This window comes from Pinus tabuliformis, chromosome 4_2 (genome assembly GCF_031772625.1).
Source record: "Pinus tabuliformis cultivar Carrire ecotype Pingquan chromosome 4_2, CPIR1, whole genome shotgun sequence".
NCBI classification, from domain to species: Eukaryota; Viridiplantae; Streptophyta; class Pinopsida; order Pinales; family Pinaceae; genus Pinus; species Pinus tabuliformis.
The window spans coordinates 231,651,543-231,668,094 of record NC_142304.1 but is presented as its reverse complement, the minus strand read 5'-3'; the positions used below and the strand labels follow the sequence as shown (position 1 = coordinate 231,668,094).

Sequence of the window (16,552 nt, the reverse complement as noted above, 5' to 3'; positions counted from 1 at the left end):
GAGCAATTTACTTATCTTTCGCATTATTATCCACAGATTAGCAATCACATGTACATAACTAGAGTGAAGATAGAACATTAAATGATCAATAGAAAATAGGCCAAGACAAGAGACACAAGATGTGGTGGCTAGCTAGGGACAAAACCCAATATGTGGAAACCCTTTGATCAAATCTTCTTTTATCTTCAATAATTCAGCAGAGAGAAATAGTACATAAATCTTATTTACATTAGTAACAACAAACCCTAGATTAGCAGCATCAGCATCATCGGAATCAGTATCATCGGCATAAATTGGCATCATCATCGGCATCACCGACATCATCAGCTTCACCAACATCATCGGAATCAGCGGCATCATCCACTTCACTAGCATTGTCGGCATGACCGGCATCATCGGCTTGACCGACATCATCGGCATCACTGGCATCATTGGCTTCACTGCCATCATCGGCTTCACCGACATCATTGACATCACCAGCATCATTGGCATCACCGGAATCATCGGCATCATTGGCTTCACTGGCATCATCGGTTCACCAGCATCATCAGCATCACCGGCATCATCGGCTTCACCGACATCATTGGCTTCGTCAACGTCATCAACTTCACTGACATCATTGGCTTCATCGACATCATCTTAGGATCTCCCCTCCTACTAAAACCCAAACATATGTAGAGAGAGGAAGAGATACAAGTGTGTGTAGAAATGACTTGAAGTCCTCTTCTATTTATACTAAAACGTAGAGGTTGAATAGACATGATTGTTGGGCTTCTGAGCCTACATAAGTTGTTGGCTGACTTAACAATTTTTCCATAACATAAATAAATTCATAACTTCATAAATACTTATCAGAATGAGATGATATTTAGATCAATCCTACACCTCTTAATGAGAGGGATCCATTAAAAATATCATCTTCCATAAATAATATGACCCACATGGAGTTTGGCCCTAGTTGCCAATTTTAACACTCCCTCTCAACTAGGGAGAACTCCATCCGCTGATCCATGTATCCAACTATACTATCTCTGCTATCAGTGCCCTGCACTGCTCTGCTCAGCTCTACTATCTCTACTCAGCTCTGCTCTACTCAACACTTTTGGCTCTGCTCTACTCTGCTCAGCTCTATTGGCTCTACTATGCTCTTTTGGCTCTTCTCTACTCTGCTCAGCTCTGCTGGCTCTGCTCTGCTCAACTTAGCTCTACTAAACCATGAAGAAGAAGAATTGATCGAGAATGTGTCATGCCATTCTCCACTAACCCGAAGTTAGTCTCAGAGTGTGTACCACTGGTCCTAGACCAGTCCTCAACCGACTCAAAGTTAGTGTCATAGTAGGTACAACTCCTACCACTAGTCCCAAACCAGTACTCTACTGACTCGAAGTCAGTCTCAGAGTATGTACCACTAGTCCTAGACCAGTCCTCAACTGACTGGAAGTCAGTGTCATAGTGGGTACAACTCCTACCACTGGTCCCAGACCAGTATCATTGATCTTAGATGAATGAAGCTCATCCTATGATAGAGAGTATGGTAGATACATCGATGCATCCATCGATACTACTATGGTCCCTATCCTCATTTCCCTACTCATTGATCAGATGATAGGTACTTCCCATGAGTCCCAGATTGCATGGGTAGGATGCCTCGACGAGAGAACTTAATCAATCATATCCTCACAGGAGAACTAATCATCCTGCTACACAATCGAAATGGGGAGAACATTATATAGGCCTCGCAGGAGAACTAATCATCCCACCGCACAATCATCATGGAGAACACATCATCCAGACCTCACGGGAGAAATAATAATCCTGCTACACAATTGTCAGGGAGAACACATCATCCAAACCTCACAGGAGAATTAATCATCTTGCTACACAATCATCTTGGAGAACACATCATCCAGACCTCATAGGAGAATTAATAATCTTGCTACACAATCATCACAAAGAACACATCATCCAGACCTCACAGGCGAATTAGTCATCCTGCTACACAGGAGAGTGAATCATCCTGTCCCACAAGAAAGTGAATCCTGTGGGTGCAGAAATACGGATTCCAAGAGTTCGTTACTTTGATTTAGATATCCTATATCTAGGGAAGCCTTGTTGTGAACCGAGAAAATAAAATTAAGTGCCTCAAGGATTCCTTGAAGTGTTCGGTTAGAGACCAAGGTGAAAATCAACAAGCAAAGATTCAAGTAATGTAGCAGAAAATGGATTCCTTCAGTCCAATGTTCTTGTTAGCATGGAAATAATCCAAGAAGAAAATGAAACTTTTAAAACTTTTCATAACTCTGTTTAGGAAGAAGAAGAGGACTGGATACTAAAATCAGCAAGTACATGGCTAAAGGCTAGTGATATAAACACGAAGTTTTTTTCACAACCAAGCTCGAAATAGGACTTAAAAAATAACATAAAGGAAGTTATTATTGATGGAAATATAATCAAGGATGTAAATTTGATTAAAGAGGAGGTCACTTCTCCTTTGTATCGGGTTGTAATATCAATAATTAATAAATCAAGCACAATTAGAGTTAGACTATGTTTTATAATACTTTTATCTAAAACTAACGAAATATGTATATTAGGTTTTTATTTTTACTTTTTGTTAAGTTTAGTAGGTCCATTCCATTTTCTATTATAGAAAAAGCAAGTTTACACCACATAGATTAACCCAGGTGGCCTCAACTTTCCCCGAAGGGAAACCAATTTTGTTGGCCACGGCTCGGTGTTGTAAGCCATCCAAAAACAATATTGTCTTAATCTTTCCAGCCAAGCTAGATATGTCTCTATCTCATGTCGATACACTACATAACTCTAAAAACTAATATTTGCAACAAAGAAATTAAAAGCTAACCGCATAAGAAAAAATAATGCATGGGTAAGAGTCTAATACTCTTGATCCTCTTAGGTAGATGCAACAGGTGTTGGATCCTCGGGCAGATTCTCCTGGCATATCATATATATCCAATATGAAAGGGATATGGCGATTTATTTTTTCCAACCTAATATCCTATTTATGTAGCTGAAGATTATTTTCTTCATGTCATTATTATAGTTCGGCATTCCCTATAGTGTCACTAGCATACCCATTGAGATCTACTCCATCGCCTTGCATAGTAAACTCTTCATTAACAAGTACAAGTATAGGGTTTTATTGAACTATGTGATTATTCCATGGGTGTTACCCAGATTTGGAACTAGGGTCCTCCAATTATCTATTTCTTCTTTTGTCTCACTTCTTGTTTTAAATCCTCTTCCCATTCTTCCAATAATTTTAAGATACCCACATACATCCCCTCTTAGTATTCCTTCGTTGCTTTAGTGACGATATTTTCTAGTGATATCCGACCCTTGCGTTGTTCTGACATGCTTGGCCCCTTATCTTGCATCCGTGTTAGGCCTCTCCTACCATGCCCACGACCTCTCACAACATGATCAATGTCCTTCTTTCCAAAACATTGACGACATCAAGAATAAGTTAGATTAGAACACATAATTCTTGATATGCACCACCTCGCTAGTTCATTGTTGCTTACAACAGGATACATCGTTGGGGTAGACTGGAGCCCATGACTCACAATGGGTATGTACGTGACCCTTACCCTTCGGTCCGCCTTGATTCCCTTCCACATTACTAGTGCATAGGTCAACCCTCCCTAGCCCAAGCCGAGCTCACAGACCCCCCTTGTTTCTCACTACATGCTTATGGTAATCTAGGTGCTTTTCCCCCTCTTCCCAAGGATTAGTGACTTTTCCTCTCAGTTCACCCTAGCCAGGTTTCCACCTAGAGTTTATGGCCTTGCCATCATGCCAATAGGGGTTCCATATGCCCCAACGCTTTCTTTGTGAGTTGTGGGCATGGCTGCACTCCAAGCCCCCAACCATCTGCTCCCCCCTGGCCCTTCCTACAAGAATATGCCCCTCATGCATTTCCTTGTTGTAATCAAGCTCCCCTCCAACCTTATTTACAGAGCGCAGAGCTTCACAACCCCACAAAAACCAATTTCCCCCACTAGAAGTCATGTATTTTACGAGTTTGACAGAAGGTATGGATGCAAAACTAGGCAATGGCAAGGAGTTTCCTTCCCCATTCCCACCAGAAATTTTCTATCCCCCAAATTCTCTTATTGGTTACCCTCCTTTCATCCCAGAAAAATCCCAACCATAACATAATTAAAATGTTGAAGCGGAGCCAAATTACATACCCAAAGTCCATAGGCACTCGTCGTTGACCTTGGCTCTTGACATTCTGGTGTCCTCTCACTACATTGTAATGCCACCTTCTTCCACAAACTTTCTTTCTAACACTACACGTTGAGTTACCTCTCTTGCCAATATAACCTTCCTTACCCCGAGTCCGACCACCTTGCCCACCTCCCCAGCATGCATTCATGGCAAGGGTCACCACACCCCAATTCTTTAGCATGTGGGGGATGACATTATTAACTACCTAGGTACCATTTATGACTACACTTACGCTGTCCCAACTATCGGCCCGCATCCCAATCGGGATATATTTGTTTTTTATTTTCATTATAGCTGAAATTATTTTTTATTCCAAATAATATTTTATTTTTATTTTAAAAGGTACACAGTCAACACCTACAACATTACACATTTCCCTCAATAAAATGAATCTCTCCATTCAATGAGCACTATCCACACAAAAAAAGATAAACTGTAAAAAAAAGAAAATACCTTAAATTTTCCATTAAAAAAAAACCCATAAAATTATGTTCTTACTCTATCTCTATACATTTTTTAAATAATAAATTAAAAATACAATATAAATGCTATCAAATAAAACAAATTAAAAGCTCCTGCTCCTACATCACTGATATGCGCTTCTTTCTCTTTGATCTTCCATATCCATAGACTATAGAAGTTGGATTCAAAATATTTGACCAGTAAAGGGAAGTGGAAAAAAGAAACACAAGATGCCTTACCAGTGACAATATGATGCGCAATGAAATAGAGGAAAAATTATGACATTTATATACTATTGCAATAATCTTGATGCATGAATTACCTATTCAAGACTAACGTGGGTTCTAACGCTATCTGGACCTAATCACCGTGGATGCCTTTGTATCTTCCAGGTTCGCATTCTTCCCTAGGGCTTTTTCATTTTGCCATAGGGGCATATGTAAGCTTGGGAATCATCGATCGGCCTTGATCTAGATGGCTCCCAGCTTCACGAAGATAGTTGTTGGGTCAGCTTCATCTGCCTCTGGGGGGAAAGCTCCTGCCCATATCATCAGCGAAGCCCCAGCTCCCACTGTCCAAGTGGTCCAGGCCACACTCGATGAGGCTTTCAAGTTCTCTGAAAGTGCCATAATCTATTGGGTCAATGGTTTTTGTCTGTGGCTAACAACTCTCCATAGTTGGATCTCGGAGGTATGGAAGCCTGTCACTTATGATGAAATTAATATCTACCCCTATGCTAGGGTTTATTTATAGTAGATTTTGAAAACCCTGAAAGCAGACAATGCTAGATTCCAACCCTTGGTTTTGGGAAAACTCAGGCCTATTCATGAAGCCATGGAACCCATCATTTGATCCATCAACAATAGTCATAACCTCAACACCAGTTTGGGTGAGATTGCCAAACCTACCCTTACATCTCTGAAATTTCTCCTCGCTAAAAGCCATTGGAAATGCAATTGGGAAATTTCACTATAGGTGCCCAGAAATAGAGGAATATGCCTGAACCACCTATGCACGCATCTTTGTGGAAATGGACTTCACTGCCAAATTCCCTACTGAAATAGACCTTACAAGTAAAGACTATGTGTGGAACCAGAAACATGATTATGAAAGTGTCCTCTTCAGATGTCGATCCTACTTTGAGACAGACCATCTAGCCAAAAATTGCCTAAAAGCCTCCTAGAGAAATTTTGCTAGAAAGAATCACCACAGATATACATGGTGGGAAGGAGCACAAAAAGAACATTACATTGTTATCAAGGAGGAATACTCTCCAGAAAACTCTGTATCGCAAGAAATCAGGGAAGAAAGAAACAACTCTCAAGACAAACAGGGGGAACGCCCCGCCTGTTATAGACATTTTTGTGCCTTACAGCATTGAGCATGAAATTTCCATAATCTAAGGGATCCAAAGTCCCTAAACATGTTGTTCCTACCCCTAGAGGAACAAGGCTAACAAACCACAGCAATTCACAGAAGTTCTCCAGCAGAAACTGCTCAAAAACAAGTCAATTCAGGATCATTTCAGTGGCTACACTAGTTGTTTGCGCTGAATGTCAAAGCCAACACTGGCTACCTGCGCTGAACGAGAATGGACATGTGGCAAGCTCATTTCTCAAGGTGTCAAAACCCAGGAAGCTTCCAAAATGACACTTGCCTCAGGGAATTCGACTGGTGATGAGTAAGAGGTTCCAAATCTCCAAGTGGAAGCAAGAACCTCCAAGTGGAATCAAGAACTGACAGAGGGAGAGGACACTAGTCAGATCTCAAGCTGACTCATCCTCTCTCCAAACATCTATATATGGATCTCTCCTCCATGAGATCTAGGGGCTAGAATTTTGTTATTGCAAAGAATTGTTGTTGGTTTGAGATTGGAATCATTGGGTGCTTAATGCTTTGAAGGGGGTGAAGATAGGAATTCCATTTGCTGGGAAAGAGATGCTGGATTGGAGCCCTCTGGGTTGTATCTCTTCCTGAACCTTGTTATTCATCAATAAATCTATCTTGGTTTCTCCTATATACTGATGTATCTTTGATGTATGAATGCATTAGTATGTTTAGTTTATTTCTAATCCTGAACTAGTTATGAATATGAATCCATGTCTTGTGTAGTGTTCTCTTCTTGTGATCTTGCAGAAACCTCTTGAAGCTGGGCGAGCGAGAAGGCAAGTAGCTGGGAACTCTCCAAGAGAAGAGAAGCCGGATCGAGGGACAAACGGAAGACACTAGTTAGTCCATCTATCTATCTCTTCATTCTTAATTCATAAAGGAAGAATACTAGAATAGCTGTCTCTGTTTGTTGCTAAGGCACTGTCACACCTTAGGTGGATAGGATCGTCCTGCATAGGCATTTTTCCCCACAACAAATTGGCGACTCCACTGGGGAAATTTGTTTAGTCATTTTATTTGTGTTTCTATCATTGTTTGTTTCATAGACTTGACAGCAACAATCGAACTGCATCTGCTATTCCCGGATGCAAAGTAGACAGTTGCTGCTTTGATCCAATCACTGGACTTGTCTATGATCTGAACAATGGACTCACAAATGATTTGATGATCCTTTGTGATAGATCTTAGTACCCCCTCAAAGCATCCCTTTGATTGTACCTTGCTTGTTGCTTTTATTTGGCCTGAAACAATGAATTAAGTAGCAATCTGTGACCCAGAACCTGTGAGAAACGAGAGTTTCTCCTTCAGCGCAGACCCAGTGAAGGGATTCTGTATTTCAACGCAGGTCCCGTGAAGGCTACCTGCGCTGAATGTCAAAACCCCTATGTTGAGGTTGCGCTGAACCAGTTTGCCCTTGTGCAACTGGGGTTTTCTGCTCTGTTTTGCCTTGTTTTGATCTCTGATTTTTGTAGCCTGTAACCAGCATAGGTACCGGTCTGATAACTCCTTTTCTCTGCTTAAATTCCACCTCCTTTTGAACAAAAAGACTGTGAGTGTTTTTATGTGTTTGTGGCGTCAATTACAGTTTTCCTTTGCATGAGTGAAATAGTCATCCTGTAGCCCTTGATTCAGATCTGTTGATTGTGATCTTAGAAGAGAGTTCATTGGCTGTTTGCAGATTGATCATACATTTGCTTTTGCTTATTGGTTTGAGTTTGTCTCTTTTAAGTGTCAAAACAAGTCTTCATTTCAAAAATCGTTAAGTGTTGTAATCTCTTCTACCCTCTCTGATTTCGAAAAAGTAAACTTGTTTGTATTTGTCATTTAAGAGCAAATTCAAAGTTGTACAAAAAGCTTTCTTTGTAGGCATCAATACTAAGAAAGCGGAAAACAAACACCTGCATTGTGCATTTGCATCTTGATAGTTTGCATGATTGATTTAGGAAAAGTGCATTAGACTGTGCTGATTGCTCTTTGAGAAAAGATGGTGTCTTTCTTTTCCCTTAGTAGCTAGGATTTTCAAAGTTGAAAAGATATAAAGCTTGCTTATCATCTTTAGACTGCATTTAGGAATTGTATCATACATCTCGTGGTGAAGCTTGAAAGGCAAAATTCTAAAAAGATCAACCTAAAATAAATTGAATGAACTTAACAACGCTTTGTAACTTAACACACAACATAGAGGTCTAGGCTAGAGACGTGTTCTGGCGTCGTTAAGCCTGGTGACTGTCGATCTCGTGGATGGCGGGTGATTCCTCCTGAGGGACGATAGCGCCAGTACGGATTGTGCTCCCACGTACCGTCGCGTATATATTGGGAGACCCCTATAGGCATAAAACCTTTATCCTTAGGAAGCCGTGTCGGCCGCCCTACTGATCGCAATGCACTCAACACAACATTTAGGAAGATCGACTGCCCTTACCCTAAAAAGTATTCTATGGTTTTGCGAAAAGTTTGGCACACCCTCTGCCTAGAACTCCAGAGCAGTTCCTTTTGGCCTTTTTCAGACTCTATAACGGAAAAAGTCCATCCGAGCATTTGTCACTTCGGGCTCATTAAAACATCAAAGGAGACTAGAGTCATCTTTAGCTTTTTCGCGACTGTTTAAAATTGAAAAAGCAAGTTGTGTCTAAAGCGTCATTAAAATTTATTTTAAACAGAACAATCACCCTTTATTCCTGTGTTGGTTTTTAGGTTGAAAAAATGGAGCACACCAACCAAGGAATTCCCCTTGGTGGAAATCCTAGTCCCTTCTCCTCTTGGGGAGATGTTGGTGCGCCCCATATGGCCACATTGTTGCTTCCAGGACTGACAATTGGCCTGCCGGTCTGGCTCTTTTCAACTAATGTCGTTCAGAACACTACCATTCCTGAACAGTCGAGTCAACAGTTAGACCAGACCAGAGTCGCCCACCAGCCTTCTACTTCATCTAATTCTTCCTCTCCTCCTTCCTCTTCGCTTGACGGAACTGGTAAAACAAAAAACCAAGTTCCTAAGGAGAAGAAGGAAAAGAAGACGAAAGAGAAGAAGAAGAAGGAGCCAAAAGCGACTGGGGCCAAACAAATGTCGTCTGACAAAAATCCACACACAGCACTGACCAGGCCTAAATCGCCATGTGTCATATGCAAGGGAGACCACTTCCACAGAGATTGTCCCTGCATCCCTCGGATACTAAGGGACTGGTCTCCCCATTTGCACAATTCGGTAGCATCAACCTTTCATAGCCATGTTGACTGCTCACCGTCGACTAGTGAAAGTGAAGTCCCAGGACAGAGAGGGAAAGTTAGATTTCCCTGTAAACTGTGTGAAGGCGACCACGCCATCCACCGTTGTCCCTTCTTAGACGAGGCTAAAAGAGTTCTGGAAGATCGCCCGATTTTACGAGCGCAACTTCCTCCTGGATATCAAAAACTCCTGCCAAGTCCTTCACTAGTTGAGAACCCGGCTGGCCCGCCCAGGTGGTCAGCCGAAGCACCTATCATTGAAGATGAATCATCTGGATCCATGCCTGACGAAATTCAAAAGGTTGAGGCGGCAGCTGACCCGGTTTTGCCTTCAGAGGCTCTATCTTCGAATGATACCATCACAGAGGAGAATAAAGACGACACCGTCCAAATTCTCTTCATCAACGCAGACTCTGACGAACAAGGGGGCAATTTGCCCATTCCTTTATCGTAGGAAGGAACTTCGTCAGAGTCATACCCGGTCGTCTATTCGGTCCCACCACCAAGCAACCTAGTTGTCTCGTTCGACTGGAACCAACTAGGCAGACCCCGGTTACCAGCAAGCATAGCATTCAGAATTATCGTTCAAATATATAGAATGGTAATGGCTGGAACTATCATCGATGAGGGGGCATCTGTGAGTATCCTTTCCTCTATTGCTTGGAAAGCGCTTGGTTCACCAGCGCTTTTGCCTGAAATGAGAAATCTATCAGGCTTTGATAAAGGAACCAGTCGACCTTTAGGGATCCTCCCCAATGTGCCCATAACATTGAAAGGGAAGACCGTTCAAATGAACATGATGGTCATTCAAGGACCCTTGGATTATAACCTACTCCTTGGACGAGACTATATATATTGCATGGGAGCCATCGTCTCCTCACTCTTTAGAGTAATGTGTTTTCCGCATGAAGGAAGAGTGGTCAAGCTCGTGGACCAACTTTCATTTCCCGGATCACGCATCGCAAATAGTCATATACCATCCCTAAATGGTCTCTTCACGCAAGAAATGTCTCAACCCACGGTCCGTCCTCCTGATGAGCGCGAGTAATCCGGGAGGATATGACTGGAACCCAGGGGGCATGCGTCCTGGTCTGCTTCGGCAGGAAAACTTTGGGTATAGAGTAGGTTTCCGCGGGAGAATATGACTAGTCTGTACCCCGCCCTTGCTGGAGAGGGGTTATTCTAGAATAAGATTCTTTTGTCAAAGTTACGTGTTTGGCACTAAGGTCATTCACCTTTGTCTATTCCGGTAGATATCGCCGAAGAAATGTTTTGTTTGAAAGATTAACGAGACAATCTTTGGGTAGCCTGAAAGAGGTAGGCCTTTCCTGCTTAAACAAATGTTTTTGCGGACAAAGTAAGGGTAACCTTGAAATCATATTTTATGCCTGGGGGCATGCAAACCTTTTGGAGTGCTAGCAAGGAGCAGCTATTTATTTTTTTAAATTTTTAGGTCCTTCCCTTTAAACCTGTAGGTCTAACCCTTTAAACTCGTAGGATTAGTCGTTTCTGAACTTGCATAACGAAAGGATCCGGAGCAAAGCTTCGTGAGATGAAGCTCCATAAAAAATAGCATCTTCACTGAGACATTCTTATCATATGACTGGGTAATCAAGCAGTTTTAGCACATGGTTCATGCTCGTTAAAAAATAAACGCAAGATCCGAGCAGTTTTAGCACATAGTTCATGCTCGTTAAAAAATAAACATAAGATCGAGCAAATGTTTCCACCCGCGTTTAAGCTCGTTAAAAAATGAACTACCCGGTAAATAACCACTGTGAATGTAACCTTATCAGCCATTAAAGCCTTGGTTGTGTTTACACCGTCACCTCCACTTTTCATTTGGCCGATCGTTCACCTCCATATGATTGTTTACCCATTTTGAGGAACAGATGCGAAGAGTGATTTCACCTAGCCATCCTTGTGACATTGCCGTGATTGGAAAATTCCAACATGTACCTGGAATGAGCTGCTAACCCTGTTTATCACTCGTTCCTCAAAAGACGAGTCTTCTTTAAGCTCTTTTCAACTGACTCGTAAAATATGAAAAGATTGCCGAGTCCTTGGACTTCCAGCTCGTTAAAGGGACAGGAAGTGCTATCCCTCCTCTAGATTTTAATCTTTTTGGACCTGAGGGATTATTGCACAAAAATATCGAGTGCTTTTTTTATTCGGCTCGTTAAAACTATCGAAAACTCATCCCTTCTGTATTGTTTTATACTTTTTCGGACTTATGGGATTAGATGACGAAAAAGGATTTTTGGAGTTAACTTTATGTACCTTTTCAGACTCTCTAGAAATGAAAAGGACCGAGTTATCCTTGTCGTTAGACTCGTTAAAATCATTAAATAGCGACAAACTTGTCTTTAGACGAGAACGAGTTTCACTATCGCTAGGCTCGTTAAAACATAGCGATGGGCTTGCCCGAAGGGTAGGTTATAGAACAAGCATATGTTATCCTCCTCAAGCTTGACAAAAATAAATAGGTACTGGTCAGCAATGACTGGGGAAAACTTGGGAGAAACTCAAGAAAACTTTGATGGTAGCAAGTCGCTCTTGAACATGACACTTTTCCTCTGTACCACAATCGGGTTGGGTTGTTTCATTCACCGGTCACATCCATGGTCTCGCCATACCATCCATATTTGGGGTAATGCTACCAATCCATCGCATCAGTGTCGCCATATGTTCAAGAGAAGTCGTTCAGAAAAGTCAACCGTCTCCCATCCACTGCCATACATTATCCTTCATCCTTTCATGACCGCCACCCTGAATGATATGTCACAGATCGTTTTCACCTCCATTAAAATCATTAGCTCCGTTCCGTGTCACTGATGTGGGATTCATTAAGGCCCTCCTTTGATGGATCACTTCTTGTCGACATCAGCTCATTATCCAAGAAGTTGATCTAGGAACAACCCCTTCAGTACTTTGAAGCTTGCATGCCTCAATGGCAAGTTTCTCACTTCCGGCGACAGGTATACATCAACGACCTTCGACCGAAATATTTTGCGTGGTGTTCAACGCCAAGTCCTTTATTCACACCACGTGAATTGTACTGCAGTACCTTGAGGGTGATTATCTTGATCGGTGATTCCTCTCGCGCTTGTTAACAGTTTACATCATTGACCGGTAATCAAGCGATGTCTTTCCATGTTCGAATTCAGAACATTTCTCACATGGATCGACTTGTACTTAGAGTGAAGATCGAACGAGTTTGAAGACCCGGGATCTAGTTTCATCCATCCGGGCTACGATATATATTCAGGAAAGATAAAGACATTGACATGTACATCATTGCAGCAGATAATCATCCTACTCAAAGGATGATAATTTTATCAAAATTATTAGTCTACCACCAGACGATTGTCTGTTCTATGTACAGAAAAATGAATTTATAAAGCTGAGCATGGGAATGCCCGCCTCAGCTAGATCATGAAAGCAGTATGAAAAATAATGTATTGTATTGTATCTTATTACAGGTCTCCTCCCAGCATTGGATGAACTTCGGATCCTCCTGATAAAGCATTTCATCCGATAAACACCCTCATACTTTAGGGGGCAACTGTTATAGAAATTTTTGTGCCTTACAGCATTGACCATGAAATTTCCATAATCTAAGGGATCCAAAGTCCCTAAACATGTTGTTCCTACCCCTAGAGGAACAAGGCTAACAAACCACAGCAATTCATAGAAGTTCTCCACCAGAAACTGCTCAAAAACAAGTCAATTCAGGATCATTTCAGTGGCTACACTAGTTGTTTGCGCTGAATGTCAAAGCCAACACTGGCTACCTGCCTTGAATGTCAAAGGGAACACTGGCTACCTGCACTGAACGAGAATGGACATGTGGCAAGCTCATTTCTCAAGGTGTCAAAACCCAGGAAGCTTCCAAAATTACACTTGCCTCAGGGAATTCGACTCGTGATGAGTAAGAGGTTCCAAATCTCCAAGTGGAAGCAAGAACCTCCAAGTGGAATCAAGAACTGACAAAGGGAGAGGACACTAGTCAGATCTCAAGATGAGTCATCCTCTCTCCAAACATCTATATATGGATCTCTCCTCCATGAGATCTAGGGGCTGGAATTTTGTTATTGCAAAGAATTGCTGTTGGTTTGAGATTGGAATCATTGGGTGCTTAATGCTTTGAAGGGGGTGAAGATAGGAATTCCATTTGTTGGGAAAGAGATGCTGGATTGGAGCCCTCTGGGTTGTATCTCTTCCTGAACCTTGTTATTCATCAATAAAGTTATCTTGGTTTCTCCTATATACTGATGTATCTTTGATGTATGAATGCATTAGTATGTTTAGTTTATTTCTAATCCTGAACTAGTTATGAATATGAATCCATGTCTTGTGTAGTGTTCTCTTCTTGTGATCTTGCAGAAACCTCTTGAAGCTGGGCGAGCGAGAAGGCAAGTAGCTGGGAACTCTCCAAGAGAAGAGAAGCCGGATCGAGGGACAAACGGAAGACACCAGTTAGTCCATCTATCTATCTCTTCATTCTTAATTCATAAAGGAAGAATACTAGAATAGTTGTCTCTATTTGTTGCTAAGGCACTGTCACACCTTAGGTGGATAGGATCGTCCTGCATAGGCATTTTTCCCCACAACACCGCCCAATAGCAAAAAAGTGAACTCGACAACCTCTCAAGCATAAACAATTATGAGGATTCAAATACCACACAAAATAAATCTTCATTTAATAGTAAAGCAAATCACTAAGACCAAACTTCTTGTTCGACTATCTTCAAAAGGACGAACACAACAGATCATGAAGCTAAGACACCAATGTCCCAAGAACCACAAGAGATGAAGGAGATGCAAGATAAAGGAAGTTGGAAGACTGTGGAGAAAAAAAAGAAAGTTACAACGCCAATCTCGCCATGAAATATGAGAAGCCAGACAATTAAGAACTAAGAAAATTATAGGTCCGATAGACCAATTTGGTCTTAGTGGACGTTAACCACCAACACCATCATCATCATTAAATACAATAAATTAGAAATATAAGTACACAGAATTTCAAATACATTATATTTATACTATCTAAAATTAGATTATTAATATATACATAAATATGAACAAAAAATATATCTAATAAATTAAATTTCAATGTTGTTTAATAATAAAAAATCTTTAATATTATAGAAAATTTTGATAACCCTACAAACTCTATAAAAATTTTGGCCTCAATTTACAAATTAAATCAATTTCATTCCTTAATAATACAATGTATATCATAAGTTTTTAGGAATGGACCTCTGATATAAACAAACTATGATAAATGTACTATTATCTTTACAAATTGAATCTAATTTGCTCACTCATTATACAATGTTAATGTGTGTCATCAATTATCAGAAAGAAAAGTTGTCAAGGGTTGAACTCGTTCAAATAAATAAATATGATATTTGACTTAATGCATAATGCACGACAATGAAAATTGTCTCTCTCCAAAATAGAATCAATTAAATTTGATTTAAGGTTTCCACACTACTATTGAAATTTTGATCTTCTATGTTGTGACCATTATCTATTACTATTGAAATTTTGATCTTCTATGTTGGGACAATTATCTATTACAAAACTTATTTATGCTGCAATATTAGTTTAACAATCGTAGAAAGAACATAAATCAAATGCATAATAGATTACAACTAAGAATAGAATGAGATAGAGAATTTAGGTCCAATGATTAGTGAAAAACCTAGAATGGAAAACCCAACTATATTTTTTTCTATTTGATATCAATTATTCAACAGAGATACAAAGTACAATGAGAGATCAAGAAAATCAGTAAATTTACCCAAATCTGAAAAAGTTGTAGCATGAGGATCACTAGTAACAGTTGTTGATGCAAACAAAATGATGATCGCCAATATTGCAACAAGAATGTTGCAACTCCTTAGGTTATCGACTTAAATTATCAACCAGCAGTTCGTATAAAATTAAGAGGTGTCGACACTATTTTTGCAGAATGAAAAGTGTCCTTGTTTCATTGATTTGATGCAAATATGTGAACACCATGAAATACAAACCTAAACTAATTGTAGAAATGGAAATGTTACTCTATTTGCATAAATGAAACCTAATTACTTTTGTAGAGAGGAAATCCTAGTTACTTGTGTAGAAAGGAAAGGTTATTCTACTTTGCATTGATGTAAGTGTTAATGTTATTTGTAGAAATGCAAAGATTAACCTATTTGTAGAGTGTAAATGGTATATCAAAAGGAAGTCTAGTCTCTGCAATAGAAATAACAATGTTGGAAATGGAAACCATAGATTAAGATGTATGAAACAAAATGAAATCATTCTTCAATTACTTCATTCAAGATATATTATTTCAAAAAGGTCATATGGTGCTTCATAAAGTAATCATGAAAGTCATCATTACGATCTTCTGGTCATGAATTTGTCCACTAACCATAATTGTATTAGTGAATTTCAGTGGAGAAGAGGAAACTCTTAAGAGATATTTCAATCTTAATCAATCATTGTTCAAAGTCCAGACTTCATTATTCAAGCCTAAGGGACAAAAACCAAGCTTTTGGAGAAAATATAGTCAAGTTTACACGTAATATAAGAGTGCTATAGGAGGCCATGTTTTTTTATAAGAGAGAGATAAATTATTGAATTCCAAAATAAAACAAATGAAAATGGGATGATAAAAATGAGTTTATTAAGTAGGATTTGTTAGGATTCCATTCCAATTGGATCAATCCAAAACACCCCTATTAACATGTGCTAAGAAATAGTAGAAAATTACTACTCTAAAAACTGGAAATTCAAGAACTAGTGAGCTAGTTAACCTATAAAATTCTTAACCTAATCAACTGAAAATGCTATGAGGTAAATATTTTTATTAAATTGAATGTTTTTATGACCCAATACAAGTATAATCAACTAAAATTAATCTCAATAACGAATTCTAAAAATAACAGAAAATTACTACTATTTTGCTATAAGGGATTTGCAGAAATTCTAGATTTGTGAACTAGTAGACCAATCCGAGTATTTCAATGATGAATATGACTATTTAAAGCTATTCTAAGGATGAATTACAATTATGAATCTGTAAATAACCTTCCAGAAATATCACTTCAATCATTTAACCAATGTAACATACATCAAAAGAGGTATGAATAGTAAATGCAGAAAATTAGAGATGCAAGTGAAAAATATATTCAAAGGAAATAAAGGAATTGTACAATAGAAATATG

The 16,552-nt window shown here is 39.7% G+C and overlaps 1 pseudogene; it reads right to left on the bottom strand.

Annotated features, from left to right (window-relative positions):
* Nucleotides 1–280: 280 nt before the first annotated feature.
* Nucleotides 281–16,552, bottom strand: part of LOC149168910 (uncharacterized) — a 78,444-nt pseudogene continuing 62,172 nt past the window's right edge.